This window comes from Equus przewalskii, chromosome 6 (assembly GCF_037783145.1).
Source record: "Equus przewalskii isolate Varuska chromosome 6, EquPr2, whole genome shotgun sequence".
Classification (NCBI taxonomy): Eukaryota; Metazoa; Chordata; class Mammalia; order Perissodactyla; family Equidae; genus Equus; species Equus przewalskii.
Window position 1 is genome coordinate 29,203,677 of NC_091836.1, and position 13,163 is coordinate 29,216,839.

General features: G+C 36.5%; 2 long non-coding RNA genes across 3 annotated transcripts in view; both read right to left on the bottom strand.

Moving 5' to 3' along the window:
• LOC139084092 (uncharacterized) overlaps positions 1–13,163 on the bottom strand; it is an 89,206-nt gene that overhangs the window by 22,906 nt on the left and 53,137 nt on the right. The gene's annotated exons all lie outside the window — the stretch shown is intronic.
• The window catches only part of LOC139084094 (uncharacterized), a 28,035-nt gene continuing 17,027 nt past the window's right edge, over positions 2,156–13,163 (bottom strand). The window contains exons 2-3 of the long non-coding RNA XR_011541378.1: positions 11,058–11,115; positions 2,156–3,027 (exon numbers count right to left, since the gene is read on the bottom strand). This is a non-coding gene — a long non-coding RNA (uncharacterized lncRNA). The remainder of the gene's footprint in view (positions 3,028–11,057; positions 11,116–13,163) is intronic.

Sequence of the window (13,163 nt, forward strand, 5' to 3'; positions counted from 1 at the left end):
GTTGCTGATGTGTTGAAATACAATTGCTTTTTATATATTGAGTTTCTCTCTAGTAATCTCAATAAGCTCTCTAAATAATTCTAATAATTTATCTGTAGAGTCTTTAGGTTTTCTCTATACACAATCATATAATCTGAAAATAATAACAATTTTGTTTTTTACAATTCTTATATCTTTACTTTTCTTGTCTTAACTGTGTTGGGCAGGATGTCAGGGACACTCTGATAGGAGCGATGGCAGGTGCATTTGTCTTGATCCTGATCACAAATGAAAACTTTCACTGTGTCTCCCTTAAGTATGATCTTTGTTTTCAAACTTTTTGTGAATGCCCTTTATAGGTTTATAGAAGTTCTCTTATATTTTTACTTTGTTAAGAATTTTTATTATGACTGGATGCTGAATTTTCTCAAATGCTTTTCCAGCATCTATAGTGTTGAGCATGTGACTTTTTCTCCTGTAACTTACTAAGGCGGTGAATTGCTTAATTGATTTTCTAATATTATGCTAACCTTGCATTCCTGGGATAGATGCAATTTGCTTGTGAAATATTAACTTATTTGAACATTTTTGGATTGCTAATAATTAGTTTGCATTGGCCTATAGATTTTCTTTCTCATGCTGTCCGCAGTGGAATTTCACACCAAAATTACACTATCCTCATAAAATGAGTTCCAGAATATTTCCTATTTTAAAAAATTCTCTGCAATTGTTTTTGGAAAACTGGAATTATTTTTTCTTTTGATATTTTGTAGAACACAGGTAGCCCTAGAGTTTCTTTGTGGCACATTTTTAACCACTGATTCAATTCCCTTAATAGCTATGCAACTATTTTGTTTCTCTATTTCCTTGAGTCAGTTTTAATAAAACTGAGTTTTTCGGGCCGGCCCCATAGCCAAGTGGTTAAGTTCGCGCACTCTGCTTTGGTGGCCCACGGTTTCACCGGTTTGGATCCTGGGCGCAGACATGGCACCGCTTTCAGGCCATGCTGAGATGGCGTCCCACGTGCCACAACTAGGACACACAACTGAAAATACACAACTATGTACTGTGGTGCTTTGGGGAGGAAAAAAAAAAACCTGAGTACGATCAGTTATATGTTTCTAGGGCTTTTTCCATTTTATTTAATTTTAAATGCTATTGGCACTAAGTTGATTATATCTGTTTGCTATTTTTTAAAAGTCTGCAACATTTAGGGGCTGGCCCCGTGGCCGAGTGGTTAAGTTCATGTGCTCCACTGCAGGCGACCCAGTGTTTCGTTGGTTCGAATCCTGGGCGCAGACATGGCACTGCTCATCAAACCATGCTGAGGCAGCGTCCCACATGCCACAACTAGAAGGACCCACAATGAAGAATATACAACTATGTACCAGGGGGCTTTAGGGAGAAAAAGGAAAAAAATAAAATCTTTAAAAAAAAAGTCTGCAACATTTACAGTAATGGCCTTTTTTTAGTTCCTAATATTGATGATTTGAGCTTTCTCTATTTTTTTCTTAATCAGTCTTGGCAGAGGCTTGTCAATTTTATTGGCATTTCAAATCATCAAACTTTGATTTTGTTAATCTTTTCTAATTATATCTATATGTTCTATTTTATTAGTTTTAACTTTTATTTTTATTACATTCTTTCTTTAATTTTGCTATTTTTTTCTAACTCCTCAAAAGGTAGACTTAACTAATTGATTAGTCAATTGATTCTTTCTTTTTCTTTTATTTTTGGTGAGGAAGATTGGCCCTGAGCTAACAGATAACATCCGTTGCCAATGCTCCTCCCTTTTTTTTTTTTTTTTTTGCTTGAGGAAGATTGTTGCTGAGCTAACATCTGTGCCAATCTTCCTGCATTTTGTATATGGGATGCCAGCACAGCATCGCTTGATGAGCAGTGTGCAGGTCCATGCGCAGTATCTGAACCCACTAACCCCGGGCTGCCGAAGCAGAGCACACAAACTTAACCACTATGCCACCAGGTCAGCCCCAATTCTTTCTTTTTTTAACATAAGCATTTAAGGCTATACATTTCTCTCTAAGAACTACTTTAGCCTGATCCTAAAATTTTTGATATGTATTATTTCTTATTATTACTCACTTAAAATATTTTCTACCCTGTACTTCAACATTTAGTGTTAAGTTTAGTGAAATTTTATAAGCTATACATAATACTGTATGACTCTCAAACCCACTTAAAACTGTATGGGTATTTTCACAAATGGATGCTTAATTTCAATCTAATTTTTGTGTTGTGCTTATGCTTACAATGTTGTTCTTGTATTTTATCTATGATTTCTTTGTAGGAATCTTTTTAGCCATGTTCATTTGGAAACCATAAATTCCACTTAAATTAGTGCAAATTGCCCAAGTCACAATATGAGGACAGTGAACAAAGGAATGAAAGGACCGCTGTCAAGCCTTTCACACTGTGACAGTCCCGCTCCCTCCTCAGAATACTCAGGTTCGGTACGTCACAGCTAACTGTTTGACTTACAAATCAAGTGAGGGTATCAGGGGTGTCAGTGTCAACTAACTTATTAATTATCAATACAGTTTGAATTGTTTCCTTTGTTAGCTAAAAATATCAACATAAATACAAGTTTAATGTTTTCTTCCCATCCCCCAGTGGATGTGGAGACCACTCATTGGAGCAGTAATTCTCCTCCATGCATGGAAATAGCAGGACATCATCTCCCAATGAGGACATATCAGTCTTCTAGGGGAAGAGACAATATGTTTGCAGAATAAAAAGCATATTTAAGTATTATAATTACATATTTGGAAAACAACAAATTTTATGTTACGAACTACACAAAAGATGAACATCTTGGCTGGTGGAAATTTGCAAAGGATGCAATGATTTCTCAAGGGGAATGCACATCACAAACTCTGGGAGGGGTGACAGATTTTCATATTTATCACAGGAGGCCCTGGTGTTAAAAAGGTTAAAAAGCATCTTTCATCTTTGCTCTGTAAAGGTGCTTCCTCTCCATAGAACTGTTGAAAGACGCTGTGTGGTAGACATCTGGAGGTCAGCTAGGCTCTGCCGGCAAGCAGAAAAAGAACCATTACTTTTACATACAGTTGAGCTTAGAGTAAGTCCTATAATATACATTCTCAATACACACCAGCCATTATAAGTCCCTACTCCATCACAGTTCACAAATCTTCCACCCTCCTTTCTTTTTTCCACCTAAATTAAAAATTGGAGAAGGGTGTGAGGAAGCCAAGGACACACCAAGGGCCATGAGACCCTGGATCAAGAAATGGCTTTTATTTTTTAATATCTCCTTCTTCAAAATGGATGTATGGAAAATAATTTAAATTATTGGTGTTAGCAAATGTGTATGAGGTATTAAAAAAATCCTCTCATATGAAAAATACCGTATAGAGATACTTAAGTATATTTAAGTTTTGCAACCTCTTATTTTTCTAATTCAAGGCCCACCATCTAAAATGATGCTTGAATGATTCATTCCGGAAAAACATGATCTCATGCATTTTAATCACTCCTATCAAGTCTTTCAGAAGAAACATATCAATAAGCTGTTTACCAGCAAATATTGTAACCTACGGGATAGACCAGTCATTCTAATTACACTTTAGAGGGAACAGAAATTAAAACCATTTACAGGAACTTCTATTACTGCTCTTCCTGCTCAAGCATAGAAAACAAGAATTTCCCTTCCCACATCTGCTTGTACAACGGGTCATGCTTCCATGACTTGCCAGAAACTTGTCTTAGTTCTTGGAAGAGTAAATATAAAAAGACAGAACTGACTTTTAGATTCAATGACAAGATTCTTTTGATATATACAACCAAAAACCCATGAAATATTTCTTAGGTTGTCTTCTAGGTTAGAGTGCCTTCTTTAAGAGTAGGTGTCATCTTCTTGAAGAAGTTTTCTTTGAGCCCAAAGATGGGGCAGGTGACCACGTGGGTGCTCCCCAGCTTCTGGTCCTTAGATCTATTACAGTGCTCATCACACTACAGTGCAATTGCTTGTTTCCTTGTCTGCTTCCCACCAAAATATGATCCTCCCCAAGCAGACACCATATAGTTAGCCTATTTTACTCTCAGTATTTAGCACAGTGTTTGCTTGGCCCATAGTCAGAATTCAATAAATACCTGTTAAATTAAACCTCAAAGTTTCAATAAGATTGTAGATTAATATACAGTAGCCCCTCCTTATCCAAGGGAGATATGTTCCAAGACCCCTAGTGGATGTCTGAAACCACAGATAATACCGAACCCTATATATTCTGGCTTTCTTCCTATACATACATACCTATGATAAAGTTTACTTTGTAAATTAGGCACAGTAAGAGATTAACAACAATAACTAATAATAAACTAGGACAATTACAACAATATACTGTAATAAGAGTTTCCATAGATCTTAGCAACCCCAATATATGATTTTTTCCTTTCCTTATTAAGTGGGGAACTTTCACCTTTTCACTTAAAGGAAGCACTTTACAGCTTCTCTTTGGTATATCTGAATCGCCAGCATCACTGCTCTCAAGCTTTGGGGTCATTATTAAGTAAAATAAAGGTTACTTGAACACAAGCACTGCAATACTGCAACAGTTGACCTAATAACCAGGCTACAAAGTGACTACTGGTCAGGTAGGTATTCAGTGTGGATATGCTAGACAAAGGATGATTCACCTCCTAGGCAGGGTAGCCCAGGAGGGCACAAGATTTCATCATGCTACTCAGAATAGTGCACAATTGGAAACTCATGGGTTATTTACTTCTGAAATTTTCCACTTAATATTTTCAGACCACAGTTGACCATTGGTAACTGAAACTGCGGGAAACAAAACCATGGACAAGGGTGGACTCCTGTAGATTATTTTATCTAAAATAAATCCCTGATGTTATAGACTAACCAACCACTCCACTTACTCTCATCTCCTATAACAGAGGTCTTCAAAGTGGCCCAGACCAGCAGCATCAGCATCACCAGGCACTTGGTAGAAATGCACATGCTCAGACTCCACCCCAGACATCCCGAATCAGACACTCTGGGGGTGGGGCCCTGCAATCTGGGATGTAACAAGCCCTCCGAGTGATACTAACATATTTTCAAGTTCACAAACCACCACCCTAGAAGATTTTACTATCCAAACGGGTATGTGCATTCACAAAGCAGATAATTTCCTAAACATATACATTGATGAAATCTCTAATTGAGCTCTAATTGCATAATGCAAAATGAGCACATTCTGGGCAATATGTTGATTTTGCACAAGGCATATGAAGGCTAGGTTGGACATTAGACTTAAATTTACATGCCCTCAGTGCCAATGCTGGCATTGAAATAGCATGGGAAAATAGTACAGGCTTTCAAACTGTCTTCCTTGGATCCCTAGAACTCCTTACAATTTCTATAAGTACTGCTGCAGACAGAATAGATGGGACTACAGACTTCCCACCCTCCATGGCAAATAGAGCATCTTCCGTTGGTCTCTGTTTTCTACACTGGGGTTCCTTTGTGATTTTATGTGAATAAAGAATTCAATTTTGAAACCAAAAAGCTTTCAAAATTACTGGCACGGTGTCCTGAAGAGGTGGAAAAAGCTTTAAGCAATCGAGTGTGAGTCATAGTGATCTGTTCCAAGCCAGAGCATCCACCATGAGTGACAGATGATGCAACTGAAGCACGGAGGATAAGTAGCTTGCCAGAGGATCACACAGCTATTACAGAGTGAAGTCAAATTCTATCCTACACAATCTGGCTACACAGACTATGCACTAAAAAGTTGTTTTTAGTTAAAGAGCTGAAATTTCCAAAGAATTTACTTTATATATGAATGTACCATATGTATGCTCGTATTCTGGGAGAAACGGGAGTGGCATTCTAGGCAGAATGCTGAGAACTGTCTTGCCACACAGCCCAAGTCCACCTTTGCACTAGAAGACAAAGATCCACCACTACAGACGGGTGGTTCCGTTCTGATGATTACAAATTATCCGAGTGCATGATTTCCAAATTTGGGAGATATTTTTAAAAACATGAATGCGCCCTTGAGAGTGTTTCCCACAGAAAAGAATCATTTATCAAGCATGTTATGGCAGCAAAAAGGCTGAGGACTGACCGTTGCTTTAGAGCGTATATATCGCAGTTGTGTGCTGATTTTAATTATCTACCAGCCAGAGGATGGCATGACCCAGCACAGAATTTTATGATTCTAAAATGTCTGAAAGCTTAGAGTCTTACAAGGAGGCAACAAATTAGGAGAGATTTTGTCGTATGAGTTGTGAAGTCATTTGTTGGAAAAGAAAAAAAAGGGCAAAAATAAAAAAGAGAGACGGGCTTCAAGTGCTCAGGGGGGTTGAATTTTCCAGTGCAAAATGTTCCTCAGTCATCTTTAACATAGCCGTCCAGGCCACCTTAATTCCTAATTAAGTTCCCAATTTTTTATGAATGAATCTTCAGGAACTTGGATATTATTTCTACTTCCTTTAATATATAAACAAAACTCTAGCCAAGCTGATATTTACACACAGTTCCTAGCCTTGTAGCTCACTTACAGAATCAGGATGTAAATCAAACTCATCATTTCCTTGCTGCCTTTTCTTCAACATCTCATTGCACAATAAAACATTTGGTTATTGGAAGATCTGCATCAATATTCTTTATATACAATATAAACAGTCAGTTAGACCTCCTTCTCAGTATTTAAAACACATTCAACAACATATTTTCAGTTTAAAAATCTAAGCTTAACCTGATCAAAAAATGGGCAGGGGAAATGAACAGACATTTCTCCAAAGAAGATATGCAGATGGCCAATAGACACATGAAAAGATGCTCATCATCACTAATCATCAGGGAAATGCAAATCAAAACTACACTAAGATATCACCTTACACCTGTTAGAATGGCAAAAATAACCAAAACAAAAAGTGGCAAATGTTGGAGAGGCTGTGGAGAAAAAGGAACTCTCATACACTGTTGGAGGGAATGCAAACTGGTGCAGGCACTATGGAAAACAGTATGGAGATTTCTCAAAAAATTAAAAACAGAAATATCATATGACCCAGCCATCCCACTACTGGGTATCTATCTAAAGAACTTGAAATCACCAATTTCAAAAGTCCCATGCACCCCTGTGTTCATCGCAGCATTATTTACAAGAGCTAAGATGTGGACGCAAGCTAAGTGCCCATCAACTGATGATTGGATAAAGAAGATATGGTATATATATATACAATGGAATACTACTCAGCCATAAAAAAGGATAAAATTGTCCCATTCACAACAACATGGATGGACCTTGAGGGAATTATGTTAAGTGAAATAAGCCAGATAGAGAAAGATGAAATCTGTATGACTCCACTCATAGGTGGAAATTAAACCTATAGACAAAGAGAACTGATTCGTGGTTACCAGGGGAAAGGGGGGCGTGGGGCGAGGGCACAAAGGGTGAAGTGGTGCACCTACAACATGACGAACAATAACGTACAACTGAAATTTCACAAGGTTGTAAACTATCATAATCTTAATAAAAAGTTTCTTTAAAAAGTCTAAGCTTAAGAAGACTATAAGGGTGATAGTAGTGAAAACAGCAGTGTAAGGACATCCAGAAATTCTCTACTCTATAAAACCAATGAGAACACTGGCAAAAGTTGTCATAATCAACTTTTCAGAACTCTAGAAATTAATCAAAAGCTTGAAACAATTTGGGAACATTTTTTCCAAAAGAACACAACTAAATCTTGGTAAGAACATTGAGCTTTGTGGCATTTAACTTGCCCTATTCCCATCACCCCTCTAGCTCTGTGGTAGTTATGAAAAGCAATAGCCCACAATCACAGTTAAAACCAGCAGCCTGGCAACCACCAAAGGCAGCAGAAAGTAACACCAGTGGTGTTACTGCAAAACATAGTAGGATAACCACAAAGCTAGGGGTAAAAGAAAAAGCTGAGGAATAAGATATCTATATGGGGCTTTGAAATAGTCTGACTTATTCCTGGGAATCTAGAAGACCATGCGGATGCATGTGTGTGCAAGGCCATACAGGTTGTGTAGAAGCCCAGAGCTGTGCACACGCTCAGGAAAGACTGGAGAGCATCCTAAGTCCTCATGTCTGGCTAACCTTGAGGCTCTACTTGCTCAGGAAGTGAAGGCTAAAATAGAGTTGAAACTACCTGGCTGAGTGTTGAACACATGCCTCAACACACACATAGAGCCTTTCTGCAAAGACTAGAGGACTTAATGGTTTCAGGCATCTAAGGAAATCTCTGTCTAATTATTGGCTCACCACTGAGCTAACCGAGCAGAGACAGCGGCCACATGTAAGAGATAATACAGACATTATAGAATTAGTTAAAAAAAACACTAAGCAGACAAACAACAAGAACAACAAACCCTGAGGAGTCAGGAGAATCTGCTTTCCAGAATTGCTACTTTATATTATTTAAAATGTCCATTTTTTAACAACAACAAAAAATTACGTGATACATAAAGAAATAAAAGTATGACCTACACGCAAGAAAAAAAAAGCGGTCAATATGAACTGTCCCTGAGAAGCCAAGATGTTAGATGGCTTTACTAGAAAAAGACCTTAAATCAGCTATTTTAAATATATTCAAATAAATAAAAACCAAGTGCAACCAACTAAAGAAAAGTATGAGAATGATTTCTCATCGAATAAAGAACTTCAGTAAAGATATAAAAAATGTTTTTAAAGAACCAAATAGAAATTCTTTTTTTTTTCTGCTTTATCTCCCCAAATCCCCCTGGTACATAGTTGTATATTTTAGTTGTGGGTCCTTCTAGTTGTGGCATGTGGGATGCCACCTCAATGTGGCCTGACGAGTGGTGCCATGTCCACACCCAGGATTTGAACCGGCAAAACCCTTGGCTGCCACAGTGGAGCACACAAACTTAACCACTCTGCCATGGGGCCAGTCCCCCAAATAGGAATTCTGAATCTGAAAAATACAATGACCAAAATGAAAAATTCACCAGAGCGGCTCAATAGTAGATTTGAGTAGGCAGAAGAAAGAACCAGTGCATTTGAATATCAGTCAATAGAGATTATCCAGTCTGAAGAACAGAAAGAATAAAGAATGAAGAGAAATAAAGAGCTTCAGAGACCTGCAGAACACCATCAAGTATGCTAAGATATGCATAATGGGAGTACCAGAAGGGAAGAAGAGAAAAAAAAGGACAGAAAGTGTATTTGAAGAAATAATGGACAAAAACTTCCCAAACTAATGAAAAACATTAACCTATATTATCCAAGGAGTTCTACAAACTCCAAGTAAGATGAAGTCAAACACAGCTACACATAGACACATCATAATCAAACTGTCAAAAGACAAAGGAAGGAATCTCGAAAGCAGTGAGAGAGAAGCAACTCATTACATACAAAGGATTCTTAATAAATTTATCAGTTGTATTCTCATAAGAAACCATGGAGGCCAAAGACAGCAGGATGACACATGCAATGTGCTGAAAGAAAAAGACTGTCAACCAAGGATTATTTATCCAGCAAAACTATATTTCCAAAATGAAGGAAAAATTAAGATGTTCCCAGATAAACAAAAACTGAGAGAATCCAATGCTAATGGACCTGCCCTATAAGAAATACTAAAGGAGGTCCTTCAGGCTGAAATGAAAGGACATCAGACAGTAACCCAAATCCACATGAAGAAATAAAGAGTATCAGTAAAGGTAACTATATAAATAAATATAAAAGTTTGCTTGCAACTATTTTTTCTCACATTTGATCTAAAAAACAAATCAATAATTTTAGATCTGTGTTGGTGGGCATACAATGTATAAAGATGTACTTTGTAAGACAATAATAGCACAAAAGAGGCAGAAGGGAATGAAGTTATATAGGAGTAGATGCTTTGTAAATTATTAAGTTAGTATTAATTTAAACTGAATTGTTATAAGATATGAATTGTAATTCCCAAAGCAACCAGTAAGAACATAAGTCAAAAGATACAATAACATAAGTTTCAAGAGAATTAAAATGGTACACTAGAAAGTATTTAACACAAAAGAAGCCAGTAATGAAGGAGTAGAGGAATGAAAATTACTTAAGACGTATAGAAAACAATAGCAAAATGGTAGATGCAAAGTCTGTCTTAGTAATTACATTAAGTGTAAATGGATTAAATACTTCAAATAAAGGGCAGTGTGGATTAAAAAAATCATGATCCAAATATATAGTATCTGCAACAGACACACTTTTGATTGAAAGACACAAATAGTTTAAAGAGAAAAAATGGAAAAAGATAAACCCTGCAAACAGTGACCACAAGAGAGTGGGAATGGCTAAACTAACATCAGACAAAATAGATTTAAAATGAAAATTGTTATTACAAAAAAGGACATTATCCAGTAATAAAAAGGTCAATCCATCATAAAGATATAACAATTATAAATATATATGTACATGGTAACAAAGCCTTAAGACACAGGAAGCAAAAACTGAGAATTGAAGGGGAAATTCAACAACAATAGTCTTGTCAATATGAAAAATGGATAGAACAACTAGACCTACCAGACATCTGTAGAATACTCCACTAAACAACAGCAGAATACATATTCTTCTCAAGTGCACATGGAACCTTCTCCAGATAGACCGTATGTTAGGCCATAAAACAAGTCTCAATAAATTTAAAAGGATTGAAAGTACACAAAATATATTTTCCTATAAAAAAGAAATTAAATTAGAAATCAATACAGGAGAAAATTTGGAAAATTTATAAATATGTGGAAATTAAACAACACATCCTAAATAGAAAATTGGAGGGCCGGTCCCGTGGCCGAGTGGTTAAGTTCCCACACTCCGCTTCAGCAGCCCAGGGTTTTGCCAGTTTGGATCCTGGGTGTGGACATGGCACTGCTCATCAGGTCGTGCTGAGGTGGTGGTGTACATGCCACAACTAGAGGGACCCACAACTAAAAATATACAACTATGTACCGGGGGGCTTTGGGGAGAAAAAGGAAAAATAAAATCTTTAGCAAATTGGTCAAAGAAGAAACCACAAGGTTAACTAAAAAACACTTTAAGATGAATGAAAATGAAAACATAACATACCAAAACTTATGGGATGCTGTTAAACAGTGCTTAGAGGGAAATTCATAGCTGTAAACACCTATATTAAAAAAGAAGAAAGACCTCAAATCAATAATGTGAACTTCCACATTAAGAAATAAGAAAAAAAAGATCATACCAAACCCAAAACAAGCAAGAGGAAGAAAATAACAAAAAAATAGATTAGAAATTAATGAAATGGAGAATAGAAAAATAATAGAGGAAGCTAATGAAAGCAAACATTGATTCTTTGAAAAGTTCATCAAAATTGACAAACCTTTAGCTAGACTGACCAATAAGAAAAGAGAGAAGTCACAAATTCTAAAACTGAGAGTAAGGTGAGGACATGATTATCAACCTTACAGAAATAAAAAGGATTGTAGGAGAGTACTATGGACAACTGTATGACAACAAATAAGGTAACTTAGATGAACTGGAAAATCTCCTAGAAAGACACACTTTCCAACTCATTTTATGAGGTCAGTGCTACCCTGCCATCAAAATTAGACAAAAATTTCACAAGAAAAAAACAAAACAAAACTACAGACCAATGTCCCTTATAAATACAGATGCAAAAAATCCAAAAATCCTCAACAAAATACTAGCAAACTGAATTCTGCAACATATGAAAAGAACTATATACTATGACCAAGTGGGATTTATCCCAAGAATGCAAGGTTGGTTCAACATATAAAATCAATCAATTTGATAGATCATATTAATAAAGGACAAAAACCAAACTATCATCTCAATAGATGCATAAAAAGCATTTGATAAATTCCAACTCCTTTTTATGATTTTGATTTTATGATTTTAGCTCCTTTGGAAAACATTCTGGCAGTTCCTCAAAATGTTAAATACAGAGTTACCATATGACCCCGCAATTCCACTCCTAGGTATAGAGTCTATATATTGCACAGAATATGTACACAAAATGTACACAAAATTACTTGCTTTTTCTTTGTAACTTACCTGTAAAAGGTTTCCACTACTATCAAAAGAAGACGCATGTATATTAAGACTTCATTTCTCTAGATTTTCTTCTCTTATATTATTGCTATTGTCCTGAAATCTTTTTTGAGAAAATTCATCAAGTAACATTTTGCATATGGCTTACTGTGAACATATCTAAGCCCGTCTGTACATCTAAGCTTAAATGGAATTGGTCAAATGAGGGAACATTTCAGTTATGCCTTTTCTAAAAAAAATAGTTTTCTTAGGGACTGTCAGCATGCTGTTGAAATGTGAAGTTGTAACTGCATGGACTATGGACAGTCAAAAATATACACACGAAGTTGTACTATTGCAGAAATGGGTTTATTATCCAGGTATTCATATACTTTTGTACTGCTGGTGCTCTACTAGAAACATTTTCTTTATTTTTTTTTTTTAAAGATTTTATTTTTTCCTTTTTCTCCCCAAAGACCCCCGGTACATAGTTGTGTATTCTTCGTTGTGGGTCCTTCTAGTTGTGGCATGTGGGACGCTGCCTCAGCGTGGTTTGATGAGCAGTGCCATGTCCGCACCCAGGATTCGAACTAACGAAATACTGGGCCGCCTGCAGCAGAGCGCGCGAACTTAACCACTCGGCCACGGGGCCAGCCCCTAGAAACATTTTCTTTTATTTTCACTTGTGTTTTAAACTTTGTTTAGCCACTTAAAGAAAGTCTGTTTATGGCACAATTTTCCTCTAATCCATTTTGAGTTGTATTTTTGTTTTCCGATTCAAAAATTACAATTTACTCATAGAAAGATTATGTTTAACTTTGGAAGAAACTGCTAAACTGTCTTCCAAAGTAGCTGCACCATTTTGCATTCCCACCAGCAACCAAAGAGAGTTCCTGTTGCTCTGCGTCCTTGCCAGCAGTTCACATCACCATGTTTTCTGTTTGTTTTGAATCTTAGCCATTCTAATAGGTGTATGTGGTATCTTGTTGTTTTAATTTGTAATTCCCTAATGACAAATGATGCTGAGCATCTTTTGATATGCTTACTTGCCATATGTGGATCGTCTTTATGAGATGTCTGCCCAGATCTTTTGCCTATTTTTAAATTGCTCTGTTTGTTTTCTTATGGTTGAGTTTTAAGAGTTGAACCTCATATTTTGAA